The sequence below is a fragment of the Anabrus simplex genome, chromosome 5 (assembly GCF_040414725.1).
Source record: "Anabrus simplex isolate iqAnaSimp1 chromosome 5, ASM4041472v1, whole genome shotgun sequence".
Taxonomy (NCBI): domain Eukaryota; kingdom Metazoa; phylum Arthropoda; class Insecta; order Orthoptera; family Tettigoniidae; genus Anabrus; species Anabrus simplex.
In genome coordinates, this window is record NC_090269.1 from 434,385,224 (window position 1) to 434,409,389 (window position 24,166).

Consider the following 24,166-nt stretch of genomic DNA (forward strand, 5'->3'; position numbering starts at 1 on the left):
TCAGTCAAGGCAAAGAACGTATACTGACACCGTTTCATGTTTTCAACAAGTTTAAACTTTGGCTTTTTGGACATTTCCCCTGTCTGGCATCTTAATTTTGACCATTGCCAAAGGTCAGAAAACAGTTAAGGAAAATAAGCAAGAATTGCAAAAACGATCATTTTCTGTTTTCTGGTTTAAAATGGATAAAATGTAATAAAAATGTATATTTTCCAGAGAACTGGGGGCAACTGCCCCCACACATACCCTCTTGCTGACACCACTTCATTTGCCGATGATGAGAACCCTTGGAAAGATTGTTAAATAAAGCGATTAGAACAACGTGCCACATAGAACAGACACAAGGCATCATTATAGAAATCTAACTCTACCCGATGAGGGTTCAAAATCAGGCCCTCTCAAGTTACAGATAGACAGTTCAGCAGTTACGAGCACCAAAATGCAGACTTCAGTAACAAAGAAAACAGAACTACAAATGAAAATAATTTTCAGTGGTGTTCAATATTAAGGGTAGTTTTTGTATTGAATGAACCTCAGTTATCAAACGACCTTTCGATATTATAAAATGGAAGTTAAATATCAAACAGTATTTTACTTTAGAAATAAATATGGAGATGTGTGAAAACTCATAGCACAAAAAATTAATGAGCATTAATGTATGTTAATACAACCTGTCATTTAAAGGATACATTCTGAAGACACAATTTTACTGGCAAAAACAGATAATCACATTAGTAACACTACAACGATCTTACCAACACAGTAAGGAATTCGCTCTATTGATTGACATAAAGGTACGTTTAGAGGGGTGAATTTAGAAATTTCAGATATTACTCGATAGCTGTAGTCGCTTAATTGCGGCCAGTATCCAGTATTTGGGAGATGGTGGGTTCGAACCCCACTGTCGGCAGCCCTGAAGATGGTTTTCTGTGGTTTCCCATTTTCACACCAGGCAAATGCTGGGGCTGTACCTTAATTAAGGCCATGGCCGCTTCCTTCCCACTCCTAGCCCTTCCCTGTCCCATCGTCGCCGTAAGACCTATCTGTGTCGGTTGCGACGTAAAGCAAATAACAAAAAAAAAGATATTACGTAAACTTACTGGTATCTTTATTTTGCAATGAGATGTGTGAAGTGTTGAATATTTAAATGGCATTTGATATATAGTGTAATTACCTTACTTCAAGATGTGAATATTCTGTGCCGGAAGTAATTAACTAGTATTAAATCCAGCATGTCAACTGAAGGTATCTCCAACCTAATTATGTGAAATTTGTTATTAGGACCAAGAAATCAATGAATGACATGACGTACTGTCATAATAAGTGGCACATGAGAGTTCTTATGTGGCAGTATAATACTTATTTTGAAGAATTGGATATTCATTTAAAGTTCTCAGCAGTGTAATATTCAAAGCATAATATTTTTTTGAAACTGAGTGGTCTATTCATGAGGTTGACCACCTAGGGGTACATATGATATTCCTATTAGTTTTCTGCAAATATAATACTTGGAGCATTGTAATTCTGTTCCGAAGTGAATACCAAAATAATTTTATTTTTGTAGATTTATTTGGTAATTTGCCTTGCCATTTATTCTAAATTTAATTTAATTTTATTTCTCTTGTGTTATTTACGGTCCGGTTTCACCTCATTCTTTTCCTTGCCTGACACTACAATTTTCATTATTGTGAGATGTTGCCTTGTTGCCTTTCGATTAGATAATGCATGCCATACCATCGTATTGTTGTTGGTGGTGGTGATTATTGAACTTTTTGACCTGCAACATTGGTTATGATGTATGCTTGTGTTGTTGTATTTAAAGTATCAAAACTGGGTCATGCATGGTTATGATTTCACTTAATTTTGTTGAATTTTAGGTATTTAATTTTCTGCTTTCTGGTTAAAATTAATTTTGTTCCTGTTATTTTAAATTTCACTACATCATTTTCTATTTTCACCTTGTTTATCTTTATTTTATCTATTTGCATCGTACAATTTATTTTCTCGGTTCTCCCCTTGTGCGTATTTTATAATTTTGTTGGCTTGCAGATACCCTTATGTATTGACTCAAGTTCCTTTCTCGTTAAAACCAAGTATGTGATAAGATTTGGTCTACATAAATTCTTATCCAAGGCAATGTAAATTAATAGAGTAAAATATAGAGACACCCTAGGCCGGAAATTGTATACATGAGCGGTATAGTATATTGTGCACATGACACAAATATAACTCCTGTATATATGAAGACTACTCATAATTTTACAAATTACAATACCTAGTTTGGAAGATACAGAAATTTTAAACATGACATGTATTAATCGTCATTTCTATTGTTTACAACGCATCTAAATTTCTCTTACCATAACTGATAACTAAATAATGTCTGCGGCATGCCATTTTAAGAAGTCGGATAACCAAGGTGATATCGTATTAATTTGAAATCTTTCTAGATGCTGTTTATTTTAAATTCAAGAAATTTTAAATTTATTTTTATTTCTTATATTTATTCACCCACCGTTCTTATTATTGCTTGTTATTTCTGGTAATTGTTCTATTTCTTGTATTGTGTAAGATCAACTCCTCAGTTGCAGTCATTTGAACTTGGTACCTGCCCAGATATTCCATCGCTTCCAGTCCTGTCTTGTGCTTTTTGGCATCCCTCAGAAGTTGGTGTGATGTTTGCATTAGGATAACCAATGAACTTTCTTGTTCTTGTGCTCGCTATTGACACTGATGCTTGCTGTGTTGTGCTCTCACTTGTTTTGCTGTCATGGTGTTCAATTGTTGGTATGCCACAAAATGAGTGGTACTATAAATGCAGTCCGATGACAAACCCTCTGGCCTAGTGTCCAAACGACTACAAATGAACATAATCTTCAACGATTCACTTTGTTAGCATGGTCCCAAATGGCTGAAGTAAGATGCCTTGGGTTGGCCAAAATCAAAACGCGATGTTCAAATTTATCTCACAGAATAAAGAATGCCAACAATGCTTCTTACAGCCATGCACGATGATCTATTCACAACAAAAGTTTTGAGATTAAGCAAAGTACAAAGAGTAGTTGCTTATTGTTTGCAACTTGCCTCACATTGTTGTAAACAACACATGGAGTAAAATTAAAATTCACAGTTTGTATTGAATTTGAACACTGCAAAAGAATTCTGCATTAACCCTTACCCTTCGAATTAAAGTCCTCTGTGTTGTCTCTACTACTCATATTTTAAATGTACATTTTTATTATATGACCTGTATTCATCTTTCACGATTCTGGAGATAGCACTTGCTTATAAATTATGTAGTTAGGCTATACACGTTTACAGCAAGCAATACTGGAGAAAAATAAAAGCAATACGTGAAATTTAAGACAAATTATTTTGCATTTTTTATTATTATTATTATTATTATTATTATTATTATCATCATCATATACTGATCGGTTTCGTTAATACTTTCTGTGTACAAACTATCGCTAAAAATCAATTGAAAAAGTCTGTTCAACTCTGGTTCCATACCTCTTGGTAGTATGTAGGCTAAAACCACTGCAAAACGGCGATTTCATGAAATCCGGATCTCTTGATTTATAAGTGTGCACGCCGTCAGAATCTGGTACATGCTGGGTTACGGTACACAAACCAACCATCTTCAGTTCACTTTTAGGCATCATGAAATGCTATTATATTCAATAGGAGCAGAGGTGCAAAAATACTGTGGTTTCGTGTGTTGCCTGACATATACAACATATATACGACTAGAAGAGCACATGGCAACCATGTTTGTTAGCTATCAATTGAGCTTTCGTGTGCATGGGTGGACAGCTGACGGCTACACTGCCATCTAAATAATAGATTTTTGACTTACTGTCAAATAGCAACTGGATTCTACAAAGTTCCACACGGAACCAAAAGATGGCAGTACAGTACATCATCGTGTATTTTGTAGCCTAAGAGATGGCAGATGAGCGGTGGGTGATAAAATGTCATGTCGGGTCTCCCTCGACATGCAACCGGAATGGGAATATCGTAATGTCGGGCCTCACCCGACAAACAGGTGGTAAGGGTTAATGTTATGTAGGAAGCTATCAACTTATATTAAGACTATAAACCCGATCACACATCAAGAAGGCGATCCTCATGTCAGCAGAGGACTGAATAATGCCCAAGTTCTAGTAGAGTCAAAACACCACATATATCTGCATCCATACCATCATCTAACGAAGCTAATATAAGTTAATGCTCATGCAGAAAACCTTTCACAACTTCATCAAGACACTCCACCCTTAAACGCATCTCTAATTCAAAGAGAAAATTTTTGCATCCCATCAGCAAAGGCCAAACTCATGCACGCCACAGGTGTTGCAAGTTGAATGCTGATACTTCTGTACAATTAATGTGAAATACAACAAGGGTGCATGTAACTCCGGCTCACCCGTTTCTTAACACTGGAATAGACTATTCTGGACCAATGCTCATAAAAAATATAGTGAGGTCGAACAAGACCACAGTGCCTAGCTACCAAGGCTGTCTACGTAGACCTGATACTACATTTCTCACTGCTTTTCATCGACTTCATTCTCATGGAAGTCAACCCCTGAACATTTACAGCGATAACGGCAAGAACATCTTCAGAGCAGCTAAAGAAATCAAAGTAATTCTGTAAGAAAATCGTCAGAAAAAAACAATACTTCACTGCAACTGCAGACATTGGACTGACATGAGTCAAGAGTCTGATATATCACCTCATGTGTGATGGATACTTATTGCTTCACCTACAATGAACTGATCACTCTTGAAAAACATGTGCCCTCTCAACATAGTTAAATAATAACCCTTGTGACAATTCTTACCTTACTACCATATTTTCTCGCATAATTAACGCCCTTGCATAATTTACACATCCCAATATTTTTGCTCGACAGTAATAAAAGAATGTATCTTATAGCAAATTGGTGTTTGAAGATATTTACGTAGTCAAATGTATTAGTAGCTGTTATGACCATACACAAATGACATTTATAATTAAACACGAACAGCTTGCTTACACAAACACTGTATTGAAAAGTGTCTTGTGATACACTGGCATAAAGCAACCTCTACAAAGAATAACACAGTTTCTATATAAATGCTGTGGTCGACATGCGCGCATTCTACTGGGATATAACAGTCTCCCACGCTTAATTTTGAAGAAGAGAATTTGGTGATCATTTAAGTAACATAGTCCTTAAGGTACTGCGGCGGACGGCGTGTCCTATCTGATCGGCAGGTTAGGTTTGGGGGTGGAGGTCCGTTTTCTTCTGCTTCAAGTCTTCAATTTTGCATGTCTTCTTCTGCCTCGAGTCCTTGATTACTCCCAGGGATTGGCTCATTCATCCAGTCAGTGAAGATGAAAGGTTGTTTATATTCAGGATGTTGTTCTTGTTGACTTGGGCCTAATTGCTGATCAGTGATTATACCCGTCTTCTTCGGAACCTCCGTTCTAAGTATTTGGTCAATATGTCTCTTGAGGCTATAACCATTGTCTAGCTGAATCTGGTAATGTAAATGACAGAACTTTCCAATGACTACTCCATACTTCCATGACATTTTATTCCCTTCATAGAATTTCACTTGGACTCTGTCTCCCACGCATAGATTGCGATGTCCATGAGTCGCCTCTTGATTTCCTTCCTGTTTGATAGGGGTGAATAACGTCTAGTTTGATCCGTAATGGCCTGTTCGGGTACAGTTCAGCTGGTGATTTTCCACACTCTAGAGGGGTGGCACGATATTTCAGAGGGATCTCTTGCACTTTTCTGGATATAGACAAGGGCTCATTCGACATAGCTTTTAGTCGAGGTTTTGGCGTCTGGACGTTTCGTTCAGCCATTCCATTCGTTGCAGGATGTCCAGGAGCTGTGAATTTTTTAAATATACCGTGTTCCCTACAGAACGATTTGAATAGGTCACTTACAAATATTGTAGCGTTATCAGAGACTATCGCTATTGGGAATCCATGAAATGAAAATATTTTTCTTAATAGCTCAATTGTCTTCACAGATGTCGGAGTTTCTCGAATTACTTTGATTTCTGCCCACCTGGATTTTGCATCAATAATTAGAAGGAAGTAGAAACCTTGAAATGGACCCGCATAATCCATGTGGACGCGGCTCCAGTTGTCTGTAGGGACGTCTCAATGGTGAATCGGGGCTTTCACTGGAGAGGATCGAATGTCGGCGCAGGCCTGACAAGATTTTACCATTTTTTCAATATCCTTATCAATATTCTTCCAGTAGCAATAACGCCTTGCTAATTGTTTCATTTTTGTAATCCCTATGTGTGTGCTATGTAATTCCTTCAGGACTAATGGCTGGAGTTTTGACAGAATGACGACTCTTTGACCCTTGAATAAGATTCCATCATCTAGCGTGAATTCATTGTCTATGGATTCAGATGACATGAGCTCTGCTTTGATTTTTGATAACAATTCATCGTGTTCTGTTGAAATTCAAATACTGTCAGGATTTAATTCCGTGGTTGCTATTTCAGCGATGGTTGAATAACAGAGTTGATGAACTTCGTCATTGAAGACTATATCCTTTGAAATCTGTGACTGAGTGATCACTGCTCTTGACAAGCAGTCAACGTTGGTATGTTCTGAACCTTTTTTATATTCAACTTCATAGTCAAATCCCGAAAGAAATGAAGCATATCTTAATAATCTAGCAGAAGTCATAGCTGGTAATCTTGAATTCTGATGGAAGATTCTGGTAAGTGGGCTATTGTCTGTTATCAACTTAAACTTGCATCCAAATAGATACATATAAAAATAGTTGACAGCGAACATAATTGCTAGAGCCTCACGATCCAGCTGGTTGTAGTTACGTTCAGCTGAAGACAAGGACCTTGAAGCAAATGCGATAGGCTTTTCAACATCATCAACAATGTGTGACAGGACTCCAGCAATACCCGTTGGACTGGCGTCACGAGCTAGAACCAGTGGTAGATCTGCATTATAAGGTATCAACACTCGATCACTTGCAATCTCGTCCTTTAGTCTGGCAAATGCTGATTCACAAGAACTAGTCCAATGAGACTTCTTATTCATGAGGAGAAGCTGCCTCAAGGGGTAGGTCATAGTTGAAGTATTTGGAATGAATCTTGAATAATATGTTATCATTCCAAGAAATCTTCGAACATCGTCTGTATTGACCGGACGAGGCATTTCAAGTATTGCTTTAACTTTGGCTGGTGAATTCATGATTTTATTATAATCAATAACTTGGCCCAGATATTCGATGCTGGTTTCAAAGAAAGCACACTTCCTTTGATTTAGATGTAAGTCGAATTCTTTGAGCCTTTGAAGGCAGGCAAATAGGTTTTGTTGACATTCTGTTTTTGTAAAACCATGAATAATAATGTCATCAAAATATGAATGAGTTTTGGATAGTCCAGATAAAACTTCATCTACGATTCTATTAAATTCGGACGGAGCTGTTTTTATACCAAAGGAAAGACGATGCATGCGATATGTACCTCGATGTGTTGATATGGTTTGGATCTTGCTGCTCTCATCATCAACCTGGAGATGAAGATATCCTTTATATATGTCCAGGCGGCAAAAGTACCTCGAGTTCTTCAATGTATTTAGGAAGTCATCCACTTACCGAATTGGGTAGTTTGCTGCTACTAATTTGTCATTGACGCCTATCTTGTAATCAACGCAAAGTCGAACTCCGCCATCGGACTTTGGAATCACTACTAGTGGCGAACCCCAATCACTGTAATTGATTTTTGAGATTATCCCACCTGCTTCTAAATCGTCTAATTCTTTTTCTACTTTCTCCCGTAAGGCATATGGAACATCATGTTCTTTATGAAAGACTGGCTTGGCATCCTTTCGGAGCTGAAGAGACACTTTCAAATTTGGCACACACCCTACCTTTTCTTCGAAAATTTCTGGAAATCTCTTGATTATCTCAGTAATACTACCGACCGACTGTATATCGATATGACTAGTATTTGATTCCGTTTCACGGTCAATTTCTTGAAGATTAATACCAAGGTGACGGATCCAGACACGCCCCAGAAGCGGTTCGAAGTCGTCTGGTACTACATATAACTCTTCAGATGAAGTTCTATTCTGATAAGAAACAGTAACATTAACCCTGCCATCAGGTAAAAACACATTCTTAGTATAAGAAGGAAAGGCAACATCTGCTTTCTGGAGTTGTACACGTAAGTCAAGCGCTTTGAAACTAGAACGTGATAGCAAGGTAAAACCGGCTTCAGAATCTACTTCAAATCTCTGGAGTATTCCTTCTATAAGAACTGTAGCATAAAATTTCTTCGCATGTGGATATTCGTGATATTGAAAAATGTCTATTATACGGCTAACACCGAATGTTTGAGTAATATCTTCTTCCTGAAGAAAATGAGAGTCGATTTTGGAATTCCTTCTTGTTGCTAACAAAGTACGTATACACACTTTCTTAATGTGGCCGAATTTCCCACATGAACTGCATTTCAGATTGTTAAAATCAGACCTAAAGTCCTTCGCTAGATGATTGTCTCTACCACAATGTAAACACATATTTTGAATTCCCAATTCCTTGTAGTCAATTTTTGATCTGGCCTTGTATACCGGTGTTGCTTGGCTTTGATCATCATGAGATACATCCTGCCTTGATTTGTGATTGATTTTTTGAACAGAATCATTATAAGTACTCTTGTAAACAGCTGATGGTGATAGTTCCTTGCTGTCTAACTTACATGTTTCAAGAGCGATAGCTTTTGTTACAATTTTGTTAAATTCTTGAACATTTGCCTGCAGTAATTGTTCACGAATTGAACTGTCATAAATTCCCCGAATGAACTGTGCTCTTATAAATACATCTGCAATGCTTACCTTACATTCACATGTAGAATGGAAGTCACAGTCAATTGTAGCACGCCTTAATGTAGCAACATAGTCAGCAATAGGTTGATTTTCAAACTGGTAAGTGGATAAAAACCTATGTTGGGCTACCAGAACATTCTTCTTAGGACAAAGATGCTTTTCTAGGGTTTCAATTAAATTGTCATAATCAAAATCACTAGGTGCTTTTGGTGCCACTAATGCAGATAATGTGTTATAACTCGTGGATCCAATCGAATTAAGTAACATCTGAGTGGCGTATTTCTTGTTGGTGAACACATTTTTCAATTGTAGATAGTTTTCAAAACGTTGCCGGTAATTTCGAATGTTCTCTGCTTGTGGGTTGAAACATTCGGAGGGTGGAATTAGAAATGTATTGGAATTAATAATAGGCTGAGTAGATTGAACTGGTGCATGAGTTCTCAGTTGATCTAAGAGTGCCTGTTGATTGGCATGCATTACTGCCAAAAATTGCTTAAAATGGTCTGCATCCATGGCGAAATGTTTGAGTTACGTCTGCCACAAAAATACTTGAAGGTTAGGAATATGACATTTACGTAGTTGAGGTTATATACGTAACACGACAGTCGTATTCTCATTCAGTCACTAATCACAGAACATATTTGTATTCAGACACAATATTATCATTTTCTTCTGACGTTTTGAAAGTTTTCCTCATTGCCAATTGTTATGACCATACACGAATGACATTTTTAATTAATAATAATGTTATTTGTTTTACGTCTCACTAACTACTTTTTAAGGTCTTCGGAGACGCCGAGGTGCCGGAATTTAGTCCCGCAGGAGTTCTTTTTCGTGCCAGTAAATCTACCAACACGGGGCTGTCGTATTCGAGCACCTTCAAATACCACCGGACTGAGCCAGGATCGAACCTGTCAAGTTGGGGTTAGAAGGCCAGCGCCTTAACCGTCTGAGCCACTCAGCTCGGCAACACATTTATAATTAAACACGAACAGCTTGCTTAAACAAACACTGTATTGAAAAGTGTCTTGTGATACACTGACATAAAGCAACCTCTACAAAGAATAACACAGTTTCTATATAAATGCTGTGGTCGACATGCGCGCATTCTACTGCGATATAACAGTAGCAATAATTCCAGTTCCCAAATGATATGCATTAGAGGTCTTTGAGCCATCCCATCTGCTATGTCATACCTAATGCAAGATTTTGGAACAACTTGAACAAATTATGAAAATTAGGCAAGTAAACATTCAATCTTATTAAAAAAGGATATTTTCCATTGTACTATCAATCATACACATCAAATTGAAGGGTCAACCATTGATGTCTGTTGAGCCATGTTCTAACCATTTTCATTACATGACAATGGCTTATCAAATTATGTACATTACTTCAAATGAACAATCCTCCTTTTAACTCTGATTTGGCTTATTTTTTCAGAGTTATAATTTGTGTTACATGTTCAATATTTTCCTGTGGAAAAGAAGATATATTAAGTAAGCATGCAACACACTTGTACAAATACAGTCACCAACCAAAGAGCATGGTAATTTATTACCTGCAAGTTTTATAGTTAATTTTAATATTTCGCTAATGTTTGTGGAAGGTTTCTATTAGGAGACAATTCTTAAAACCAAAGTCTTTATTGAGATTGGTGTTACTATCTTTGCTCACATCTAATGTCATGGAAAGGACAAGAATGTTATCCAAATACAAACTGAGAAAAGTTTCATAGGCATACCAGAACATATATTGCATCCTACCAGAGATGGAGTTGGAGCCATTTTGAACAGAATTTTGGAAGTAAGCAGCCACAGACATAATCACTAAATCATATGAACTGTTTTTATAAGTCCAATCATATTAAAATAAAGTTAGAGGTTGCTTGAACCACTTAATAGGGTTAAAACTGTTCTAAATCTGTTGACATATAATGAGAGATATAAATCCTACATACTCAGCATAGAGTTTGTTTACAGTCACATTAAAATACCCTGAAAAACCTGACACACATTCTCTACTCTGGTTTTGCCGAGCTCAAAAGTGCCATTTCAATCAACATAATTCAATGCTGCCAAGTAAAAAAATGAAAAAACAAACATGAATAAGCAGCCTTATCAGTCATATTCCAGGGAAAGATGTGATGTGCGCCACACTCAAAGCAACTACAAATGAAATGTTTTATCATTACAAGGATGTTATGTAGTGTTCTATGAAGAACTGGAGGGATGAGAACAACATCAGTGCTGCGTCAGCAATGTTCGCAAGTACATCTGCTGTTTCAGAGCCCCTTTCATGATCTACTACGATGTGATGAAAGGAAGATGTTGTGAATATTTGGAGAGCTTTCATTTCTTATTATATGAAAGTCTTGAAAAGGTACAGGTCTTTTGACATTCAATGCATCATTTAGAACTCTCCACATTTGTGAAGAAAAAAGTTGTTTCCAATTTGGCACACATTTCTCTAACATAATTTTGATACTTTTTCCAAGAGGTGGCAGAATGATGCGCAGGAATTCAGTATAACTACAGACATGTGCAGGGATAATTCAGCTTCTTCAAATACCTCTAGACTGAACCCAAGTAACACTTGCCAACTGGAAATTAGCATGTCATCACTTTAACCTCTGAACTATCAGATGAAGGGGCACTGAACTGAAAGCCACACACTCAGAAAATTCACAATGGGCTGAGGTTAGAGTAGCAACAGACAGAACAAGGAAAGACGATGAAAATATATCACTTCTCATAAATCTTTGACTGCATTTCCACCTTCAATATAGTGTTTGCTTTAGACATGATACACTGAGACAGTATTTTACTATGTGCTCACCCAACATTAGTAACATTGTATAGAAGTATAAATGATAAACATCTTACCTTGAATGTCTTTCAGGCAAAAAATATGTTCACTATGATAGCCAGGTACCTCCCGGCCGTAACTTAATTAAATCTAGCACACACCATTCTCCATCAGATCAGCAGCCAGGAACATTGCACTGGCTGACATGAAATAAAATGATGTCAATCCCACAAAGATACCCTTAGCAAACCACGAAGAATAAAGACAACCACACAACCTTTTGAAAGCCATATCAATAACCAACAAGAGTAACAAAAACCAAAAGACAGTCAATCAATGCATACTTAGCACATGAAAGGCACTGAAGCCTCAATCTGGAGACACTGCCTACCATGACTTTATCACTAGCTGGACATAACGAAGGTTCCTTCACTATCAAGCACAAAACATTCATTCAGTTTTTTTTTTTTCACCAATCATTATATGCACTGCTGTGAAAATGAAAAACTATACCCTGTCTTGTCGTGAGGATATAAATTGTGCCCGCTGCCGAAGCTTGTCGCACCACTCTGGGGCAATGATTAATGACTGACAGATGGAAAGATATTGGAGTGTGTTGCTGGAATGAAAGATGACAGGAAAAACCGGAGTACCCGGACATTAACCTATCCTGCCTCCACTTTGTCCAGCACAAATCTCACATGGAGTGACCGGTATTTGAAACACGGAACTCAGCAGCGAGGGGCCGACGTACTGCGGCCTGAGCCACAGAGACATAGAATGCACTGCTCTCTTCCTAGTAAATGCTAGAGGCCAATTGGCCACTTTGTGGCCCTAATCTGGGGGCTTATGCCACCAGAACCCTTTTGCTTACCTATGAACAATGCTTTTGTCACTGACCAGACCCAAATATGAACATCTATACTGCTGTTTTTAGTTCCTAAGTGTTGGCAGCCTTGTGTAGCATGCTGTCACGCATTTCCCGATAAAGAAACGTAACAGAAACATACCACGCCTAAATGCTCATGCTGCAAGTGGTGACTGCTGGTGTTAATATTGGGTAAGCACATAGTAAATTGTCCTCCTGCCAAATTTATTCAGCTACTAAGGGTTAAATTGTGATTCCTGTAAAGTTATCTGGAATGAGACTTACAAGTGAAGCATTTCCTGTTCCTTCAAGCTGGGCTGGCTCCTCTTTGATCTTCATTTCCGGGTCCATTTCACACTGCAAGTGAACTACTTAGAAGGTACCGGGATTGTTGATTACTTCCAATGACCTTACACTGAAAAACAGGCCAGGAAAATATATTATCATTTTGCTGCAATTATTATCTAGGTTATTTGTCAACAGACTAAGCTACAAGCCTCTAATATTACATGATTGTCAATATCATGATTATAGCAAAAAGACTCAAATTTTACATTAATGTTGATATTGTCAACTATAGAGTCCACAAGTTCTCTACGACTGATACTACAATCAATGCCAGGGACCTCGAGTTTTAAATGACTGTCAAACTTTCCCTTCTTAGGATCAAATTCTCACAAACTGTTCTCCTCTCATGAAGCTGATTTACTATCCCTTGATCTGAGACATGTTCTATCCATCTGATCTTCAAGAACTTCCGATAACACTACATTTGAAAGGCTTCAACTCGTTTTTCTCAGCACCAGTTATTATCCATATTTCACTCCCACACAGTGCCATATTCTAAACTAAATGTTTTTTAATCTGACAGTGATCTAATTTTACATGACTGATGGTATCGTGGTCATAGCCATCAACACCCAGTTTTACATGACAGCTGATATTGCAATCGTATACTTCTAGATAGAAATGAAACCAGAGCAAGATGAGTTTTCAATTTAAAAATTAAAGGTAACTAACTGAAACTAACTGAACAATTCCCAGTGACTTGAGATTTGTTCTATCAAACTTTCCCTTCTTAGGATCAAATTCTCACAAACCGTTTTCCTCTCATGAAGCTGATTTACTATCCCTTGATCTGAGACATGTTCTATCCATCTGATCTTCAAGAACTTCCGATAACACTACATTTGAAAGGCTTCAACTCGTTTTTCTCAGCACCAGTTATTATCCATATTTCACTCCCACACAGTGCCATATTCTAAACTAAATGTTTTTTAATCTGCTGAATCTGGGGAAGGTAATGGAGAAAAGATTGTAGTTCAGGCAGGATTTAGTGACGATATTTATAGATATTGAGAAGACATATGACAGTGTACCATGGAAACTGGTCTTGGATGCATGGATAAAAATTAAAGACAGGCAGAGAAGAAAAAATTTATCAAAGCCATATACAAAAAGTGAGCAAATACTATGAAAACTACGATAGGAGAAACATACTGATTCAATTTAGAAACAGAACTTCAAAAAGGATGTGTATTATCCCCTCTACCTTTCAATAGAGTCATGGATAAATTCCACAAGAGTACACAACAAAAAATGGGAAGGAAGGAGACAAAGGCCTTACTATTTGCGTAACATTGTAATATGGGGAGAAGATGAAACGCAAGTAGAAGAACAAATTACTGTATTGAATAAGGAGGTAGAGGAATAGGGAATAAAATAAGTGCGGAGAAGTGTACGATAGTAGTGGTGACGAGAGGTAATAGAGAAGGAAGAGAGAATATTGAAGTAAATGGAAGACCATTAGAAGTTGTGTGTAGATTCAAGTATGTGGAGTATACTTGCAGAACATGAGAAAATTATATATAATCATAGATATTTGCTTTACAGCCCATGAACTACTTTTTTTTTAAGGATTTTGGAGACACCAAGGTGACAGAATTTTATCCTGCAGGAATTCTTATGTGCCAGTAAATCTACCTACATGAGGTTGACGTATATTTGCACCTTCAAATATGTACAGACTGAGCCACGTTCAAACTTGCCAAGTTGGAGTCAGAAGGCGAGTGCCTCAACCGTCTGATACACTCAGCCCATTGATGAGGGGAAAATAAACAGAGAAAGTGGAAAGAGAACTGAACAAGTTTTACCAACGTGTGAGATTTATAGTGTGCAAATGGACCATCCTACGGAAATGCAAGAAAATTCTGTACCCAATGTGTTGCTGTCCATTTTTGATATATGCGACAGCACATGGACAGGAAAGAAACAGAATGAAAGCAGAATCCAAGCAGCCACGGTGAAATTCCTTAGAAGAATAATTGGGAAGACATGAAGGGATAAAAGCAGAAACACAGAAATTAGGGAGAGAATTTGAATTCCTAAACTGCAGGACAAGGTAGAGAGAGTGTTTAGAAAGAAAATAATAGGAGAAAGGCGAGGTGGAATGCCCAGAAAAAAGTGGATGGATACAGTGAAGGAGAGTACAGAGAATATAGGAGTAAAAGTAGAAGAAATATTAGAGGAAGGGAGTGGTGGAGATATAGAAAACTGAGAAGGTCCTTTATTCACAACTCAACCCACAAGACTGGAAACAGAAAATGAACAAGAGAATCTTTTCAACGGATGACAAACACTGTCATCAGCTCACTTCCTTGAACAATGCTACCAACCTCTCTTTATTTGTATGTGCATGTCATGTCTAATGTCAGAATCGAGGGGTGCTTACCGCAGCACCTCTTGAAGGGAGTTCCGTGTCAGACAATTGCTTTAAATGTTAGCATTTTTTATGGTTCCCCTGGTGGTAAGAAAATTGCCTGTGTTGAATACCTCGAGTGGTGCCTCACCTAATTCATTTCATTCAATAGCAGTGTTTGTTAGTCAATGATATTTTACTGTAAAAGTACACAAACCACAATTTCTCACACATGTAATATGCGCTTTGTTCCTGTGGCCAACTGTGTTGATTCTTACTTATTGCCAGGGAACATATATCTATCTATCTATCTATCTATCTATATATCTATTCATGACCAAATGTATTTTGTATATTTTAACGTCAGGGACACTTCCTCAGTGTGCCATGTTTACTCATTCTGGCCATCAATGCTTATTCTGTTAATATATTATTGGTTATACTTGCTTAATAAGAAAATGGGAAACCACGAAAAACGACCTTGACGGCTGCGGGTGGTGGCATTCGAATCATGCAAACTCACAGCAACTTGCACCTAACTACGCAGCCAACTCACTCGGTCCTCAAGAAGTTCTTGAACACATCGCTATACATCAGGAAATATCTTACGAAAGAGAGGCAGGCTACTGTTAAGATAAAACATGAGGAATAAATACTAGATATCGCTGTTGTGGGGTAATGATGTGATACAGAATAATCTCCATAACAACACTGATATGCCAAGAATTCTACACACACAGATAATTTTACAGATATCCTAAATGGAACAACTCACAAGATTCCAACCCCTACTTTCATCTTCCGCAGCCTACAGTGTAAAAAAGAAGAAAAAAACAATCAATATTCACAGCGTCACTTATAGATCGCACACAGAGGTAAAATATACATCAACACAATAATTACAATTACACTCTAAACCTTATCATTTCTTTCTAAAATCACCATTTTTAAATTTCCAGGTGCGTAGCACTTCAGATAAATTATCCATACCATTAAATTCAGATATCCTAATAATAATAATAATAATAATAATAATAATAATAATAATAATAATAATAATAATAATAATAATAATAAACGTATGGCCTCAGCTACCGTGTGCAGACATTTCAATTTGACGCCATCTGGCTGTCTGCTCGTCAATTTCGACGTTTCGTATTACTTTAGGCTCACATGGCAGACCGAGTAAACCGAAACTCTCTTGGACATCTATGGCTGAGATTAATTTTGTCGGGTAAACACCAAACGTGTCACCAGAGATCTTTTACATGCCGACATCGTACGACATGGAGTGTCAAATGGACTTTTTCCAACCCTTCAAAGATCCGACTACCTCTGCCAGGTTTGAACCCGCTATCTAGGGAAATAAGAAAATTAAAAAAAAAATGTAGAATAGTAAACAGGAAAATCAAAGAAGGTAGGGAGAATAGAGAAACTAGAAAACAACTAATGAGGGAACTGAATAGAGTGAAAAAGGAAGCAAAAGAGAATTATATGAATGGCATTCTTCAAGAGGGTAATGACCACAAAGGGAAATGGAAAAAGCTGTATTCATATATTAGGAATCAAAAAGGAAAAGGAATCCAAATTCCTACAATGGTGGGAGAAGGGGGTGAACACTATTTAACAGATACTGAGAAAGCAAACCTCTTTAGTAGGGAATTCCGAGATTCAGTAGAAGATTGTCAGGACTTGGAAACCGTAACAGAAGATAGAGAGGGAGAGACACAGAGGGAAACAAGAAGCTTCTCATTCACAAATGAAGATATTTTCAGAGAAATCCAACTGCTTCAGCAAGGAAAAGCAGCAGGAAGTGATCAAATTACTGGGGAGGTATTAAAGACAATGGGGTGGTATATAGTGCCTTATTTAAAATTTCTCTTTGACTATGTCATAAATAATAGTGTGATACCAAAGGAATGGAAGGAATCTATAATAATACCAATTTATAAAGGAAAGGGTGATAAAAGGAAACCAGAGAACTACAGACCAATCAGCCTGACCAGTATAGTTTGTAAAATACTGGAGAGTTTAATAGCAAAGTACATCAGAGGGATATGTGATGATAAAAATTGGTTCATGAGGAGCCAGTATGGATTTAGAAAGAAATTTTCTTGCGAGGCACAACTGGTGGGATTTCAGCAGGACATATCAGATCAGTTAGATTCAGGAGGCCAGTTAGATTGCATAGCCATAGATCTTTCCAAAGCCTTAGATAGAGTGGAACATGGAATATTATTAAAGAAATTGGAGGGAATAGGATTGGACGTAAGGGTTATACGTTGGATAAGAACATTTCTAAATTCAAGGGTTCAGAAAGTCAAAGTAGGAAATAATATATCACAGGAAGAGAAAGTCTGGAAGGGAATTGCACAGGGTAGTATAATCGGTCCGTTACTTTTCTTAATATACGCAAATGACTTAGGGAACAATATAACATCGAAAATAAGATTGTATGCAGATGACATAATTGTTTATAGGGAAATAAATAACATTGAGGATTGTTCAGAATTACAAAGGGACCTTGACAGTATCCAGGAATGGGTTGAAGAAAATAATATGAAGATTAATGGAGCCAAATCAACTGTTACAACTTTTACAAACAGGAGCTTTAAAACTGAATTTGAATATACTTTGGATGAGGTAGTTATCCCAAAAGATGGCAAGTGCAAATACTTAGGTGTGAGATTTGAAAGTAATTTGCACTGGAAGGGTCATGTTGATGACGTTGTTGGGAAAGCATACAGATCGTTACATGTCATAATGAGGCTACTTAAAGGATGCAACAAAGAATTAAAAGAAAAATGTTACTTAAGTATGGTTCGTCCATTATTGGAATATGCAAACAGTGTTTGGGATCCTCACCAAGAATACCTAATAAAAGAACTAGATGGTGTGCAGAGGAAAGCAGCAAGGTTTGTAACAGGGGATTTCAGGAGAAAGAGTAGTGTATCAGAAATGTTAAAGGAACTTGGGTGGGAAACTTTAAGTAAGAGAAGGGAGAAAAGTAGACTTATAGGATTATATAGAGCCTATACAGGAGAAGAAGCATGGGGAGATATCCATGAGAGGCTTCGGTTGGAAAATAATTATATTGGTAGAACTGACCACAAGTACAAAATTAGAAGGAATTTTAGCAGAAGCGATTGGGGTAAATTTTCTTTCATTGGGAAGGGCGTGAAGGAGTGGAACAGTTTACCAGGGGTAGTGTTTGATCCTTTTCCAAAATCTGTACAGATATTCAAGAAGAGAATAAACAACAACAGAGATAATAAATTAAATGTTAGAGGGCATTCGACCAGTGCAGGATATTGTAAATAATAAATGTGTGTGATTAAATTAATTCCATCCCCTGGTCTAAGGAGTTTGGACAGCCCAAGTAGGGGACTGCCTGTAGGGGTGAAGTACAGTGGGGACTTCGAGGGCCCTGGGACCGCTACGGTAGCTGTGAAGGCCCTTCAGGAACTCTGAAAAGTAGTGGCAAAAGGGGCTCTGGTTAAGACGCAGCAGGTCGTTATGCTACTTAGGTTCCAAAATGGGTGAAATATAAATACGTAAATAAATTCAATGTTAATTTTAATCTTATACCAGTTGTATAGTATTATTAGAAGTAATTTCACATACCGTACTGTATATGAGTTGACTATGTTTGTAAGATATTATAAGTAGAATTTTGTAAACAATATAAATTTATTAAGGATGATGTGTGTTTTTAATAGAAAAAATTATTAGCGTAAATTGTATAATATTGTATTCTAGGAAAATTTTATTCGTCTCCTGTTAATTTAAAATTTAGTGCTTGACAATAATGTATTTTAGTGTACCATTTGCCACCGAGGTAGACACCTCATTTGCAAATAAAGAGATTTTGATACTGAGGCCGACACTACCACTGACCCACAGAGGTGAAACTGAGATACATACATTGTTACAGCAGACTTGCCAGGAATTGTAACGCACAGGCTAGGATTTTTCAAAAATAAGGCAAGTTATATAGATCATCATCATCATCGTCATCATCATCATCATCATCACTGCTGTTGTTGTACAGTTCCCCGGTACTGTTAATGAGCCTCTTCCACTTCTTCCTGTCCATATACAACTATAAGTATAAATTATTAATGCTTAAATAAAAATAGCATTTAAAAAAGTAAAAAAAAAAAATAGAGGTAGCTCGAAACATGTAGAAATCTGAAAGTGAGAAGGATAAGTATTTTACTTCTTAACAGTTCTCAACTGAGGTTCGGCAAAAGTAAATGACTGAGACTTGAACATTACCGACAATATATTAGAGCTTGTGGAAACAGCGTAAAATGATAGAAATCACAATTCCTCAATCAAGAAAATCTTAGAGAAGTAATACAAATAACGGAATAAGCTGTACGGTACTACTGGCTAATACGCATCTTATAAAACTACATACCTGTCACTTCGAAACCAAATCAGATATTGCGATGTACGGTAGCTTAATATTAGCACATTATAACCTTGTATCACTTGAAACAAATACTTGAAGGACAAATTTTATTTCTGTCAGCCAGTAGAACAGGCTGGGTCTAGAATGACAACTCCAGAGTATACGTACACTTCTTTTTCTTGATCGTTATTGGACTCCGCATAAATAGCGGCAGAAACAGGTTCAAAGGACATTCCAGGAATCATTAATGAACAAGGGGAGTGTGTATGCGAGGAACTTCAAAAGGCAGAAGTATTCAGTCATCAGTATGTAAATCAATCAATACTGATCTGCATTTAGGGCAGTCGCCCAGGTGGCAGATTCCCTATCTGTTGCTTTCCTAGCCTTTTCCGAAATGATTTCAAAGAAATTGGAAATTTATTGAACATCTCCCTTGGTAAGTTATTCCAATCCCTAACTCCCCTTCCTATAAATGAATATTTGCCCCAGTTTGTCCTCTTGAATTCCAACTTTATCTTCATATTGTGATCTTTCCTACTTTTATAGTCACAATTCAAACCTATTCGTCTACTAATGTCATTCCACGCCATCTCTCCGCTGACAGCTCGGAACATACCACTTAGTCGAGCAGCTCTTCTTCTTTCTCTCAATTCTTTCCAACCCAAACATTGCAACATTTTTGTAACGCTACTCTTTTGTCGGAAATCACCCAGGACAAATCGAGCTGCTTTTCTTTGGATTTTTTCCAGTTCTTGAATCAGGTAATCCTGGTGAGGGTCCCATGCACTGGAACCATACTCTAGTTGGGGTCTTACCAGAGACTTATATGCACTCTCCTTTACATCCTTACTACAACCCCTAAACACCCTCATAACCATGTGCAGAGATCGGTACCCTTTATTTACAATCCCATTTATGTGATTACCCCAGTGAAGATCTTTCCATATATTAACACCTAGATACTTACAATGATCCCCAAAAGGAACTTTCACCCCATCAACGCAGTAATTAAAACTGAGAGGACTTTTCCTATTTGTAAAACTCACAAACTGACTTTTAGCCCCGTTTATCAACATACCATTGCCTGCTGTCCATCTCACAATATTTTCGAGGTCACGTTGCAGTTGCTCACAATCTTGTAACTTATTTATCACTCTATAGAGAATAACATCATCCGCAAAAAGCCTTACCTCCGATTCCACTCCTTTACTCATATCATTTATATATATAAGAAAACATAAAGGTCCGATAACACTGCCCTCAGGAACTCCCCTCTCAACTATTACAGGGTCAGACAAAGCTTCACCTACTCTAACTCTCTGAGATCTATTTTCTAGAAATATAGCAACCCATTCAGTCACTTTTTTGTCTAGTCCAATTGCACTCATTTTTGCCAGTAGTCTCCCATGATCCACCCTATCAAATGCTTTAGACATGTCAATCGCGATACAGTCCATTTGACCTCCAGAATCCAAGATATCTGCTATATCTTGCTGGAATCCTACAAGTTTAGCTTCAGTGGAATAACCTTTCCTAAAACCGAATTGCCTTCTATCGAACCAGTTATTAATTTCACAAACATGTCTAATATAATCAGAAAGAATGCCTTCCCAAAGCTTACATACAATGCATGTCAAACTTACTGGCCTGTAATTTTCAGCTTTATGTCTATCACCCTTTCCTTTATACACAGGGGCTACTATAGCAACTCTCCATTCATCTGGTATAGCTCCTTCGGCCAAACAATAATCAAATAAGTACTTCAGATATGGTACTATATCCCAACCCATTGTCTTTAGTATATCCCCAGAAATCTGATCAATTCCAGCCGCTTTTCTAGTTTTCAACTTTTGTATCTTATTGTAAATGTCATTGTTATCATACGTAAATTTTATTACTTCTTTGGCCTTAGTCTCTTCCTCTATCTCGACATTATCCTTGTAACCAACAATCTTTACATACTGCTGACTGAATACTTCTGCCTTTTGAAGATCCTCACATACACACTCCCCTTGTTCATTAATTATTCCTGGAATGTCCTTCTTGGAACCTGTTTCTGCCTTAAAATACCTATACATACCCTTCCATTTTTCACTAAAATTTGTATGACTGCCAATTATGCTTGCCATCATGTTATCCTTAGCTGCCTTCTTTGCTAGATTCAATTTTCTAGTAAGTTCCTTCAATTTCTCCTTACTTCCACAGCCATTTCTAAATCTATTTCTTTCCAGTGTGCACCTCCTTCTTAGTCTCTTTATTTCTCTATTACAATAAGGTGGGTCTTTACCATTCCTTACCACCCTTAAAGGTACAAACCTGTTTTTGCATTCCTCAACAATTTCTTTAAACCCATCCCAGAGTCTGTTTACATTTTTATTTACCGTTTTCCACCGATCATAGTTACTTTTTAGAAACTGCCTCATACCTGCTTGATCAGCCATATGGTACTGCCTAACAGTCCTACTTTTAAGACCTTCCTTTCTATCACATTTATTTTTAACTACCACAAAAACAGCTTCATGATCACTAATACCATCTATTACTTCAGTTTCCCTATAGAGCTCATCTGGTTTTATCAGCACCACATCCAAAATATTTTTCCCTCTGGTTGGTTCCATCACTTTCTGAATCAGCTGTCCTTCCCATATTAACTTATTTGCCATTTGTTGGTCATGCTTCCTGTCGTTCGCATTTCCTTCCCAATTGACATCTGGCAAATTCAGATCTCCCGCTACAATCACATTTCTTTCCATGTCGTTTCCCACATAGCTGACTATCCTATCAAATAATTCTGAATCCGCATCAGTGCTACCCTTTCCCGATCTGTACACTCCAAATATATGGAGTTGCCTATTATCTTTAGAAATGAGCCTTACACCTAGAATTTCATGTGTCTCATCTTTAACTTTTTCGTAGCTTACAAATTCTTCTTTCACCAGAATGAAAACTCCCCCTCCCACCTTTCCTATCCTATCTCTATGATACACACTCCAGTGCCGTGAGAAAATTTCTGCATCCATTATATCATTTCTCAGCCATGATTCAACTCCTATTACAATATCTGGTAAATATATATCTATTAAATTACTTAATTCTATTCCTTTCTTTACAATACTTCTACAGTTCAACACTAACAATTTTATGTCATCCCTACTTGATTTCCAGTTCCCTGTTCCCTTATCACCGCTCCCTAGGCCATCCCGTTTCCCTGAATGTACCTCCCTATTACCCTTCCAAACAAATTTCCTAACTTATACGTACCACTGCGGTTTAAATGAAGGCCATCCGAGCGCAGATCCCTTTCTCCTACCCACCCATTAGGATCTAGAAATTTCACTCCCAGTTTCCCACATACCCACTCCATAGTCTCATTTAAATCCCCAATCACCCTCCAGTCAGTATCCCTCCTACAGAGTATTCCACTAATAACAATCTCCGCTTTCTTAAACTTCACCCGTGCTGCATTTACCAGATCCCACACATCTCCAACTATGTTGGTACTTATATCAGCTTGCCTTACGTTGTTGGTACCAACATGAAACACTACCACCTTCTCCTTCCCCTCCTCTCTCTCTCCTACTTTCCTCAACATCTGCATCAACCTAATTCCTGGATAACATTCTACCCTGGTTCCCTTTCCTCCACACACTTTCCCCACGTGTCTAACGATGGAATCCCCCATGACCAGAGCCTCAACCCTACCCACCTCATTTGATCCCCTCCCCTCCTGGTCAGCCCTATTTTTCCTGACAGCTGCAGAAGCTACTTCCTCCTCCCTTTTCTCCTTCCCATGACCCTGTTCCACCTGTCTTTTCCTATCCTCTACTCTACATTTCCCTTTCCTACCTTTTCCCTTCCTCCTACTTCCACGCATCTCAGCAACAGTTCCCTGTCCCTCATCTTCCCTCTGTTGTTCTACCTGGAGTGACTCGTACCGATTTCGCACAGACACCTGTCCTGAATTTTGATCCTGAATAGAGCCCTTGGCCTGCAATCTCGTTCCCCTTAGAACATTAGACCACCTGTCTTCTACAACTCCTCCCTTTCCTTCCCCTCCCTCTTGTACACCTACTGTAACCTGTACATTGTTTGAGGGAGTCCTATCTTCCTTCCCGTCTTCTGTGAGAATCCTAATTATCTCCCTCAAACTTTCCAACTCCTCCCTCATTCCCCTCAATGCCTCACCACACCCACAATAAGTATACTCGCGCTCCTCAGCCATTCTTTACGAGGGAAAAATTTTAAATTAAAAAAATAAAATAACTTATTTGCAAAAAAATAAATGAACGGAGGGATATATTGTCTGGGATAGTGCACAACAATAAGGTAATTAATATACGACTACCGGTACACTACAATACTACTTAGTCGTGCTCTATTATTTTTTTTATATTTTTTTATCCTACAACCCCTAACAGGATAAAAGCTGCTGTTAATTACTGAATATCGAAAGTAATACACAAGAACTACACAATTCCAAACTGCAATTAAGCCTATCCTAAT

General features: G+C 37.7%; 1 long non-coding RNA gene across 1 annotated transcript in view; it reads right to left on the reverse strand.

Moving 5' to 3' along the window:
* Positions 1-19,588, reverse strand: part of LOC137501068 (uncharacterized) — a 31,365-nt gene extending 11,777 nt beyond the window's left edge. The window contains exons 1-2 of the long non-coding RNA XR_011018330.1: positions 19,525-19,588; positions 12,834-12,963 (exon numbers count right to left, since the gene is read on the reverse strand). This is a non-coding gene — a long non-coding RNA (uncharacterized lncRNA). The remainder of the gene's footprint in view (positions 1-12,833; positions 12,964-19,524) is intronic.
* Between the last annotated feature and the right edge of the window lie 4,578 nt (positions 19,589-24,166).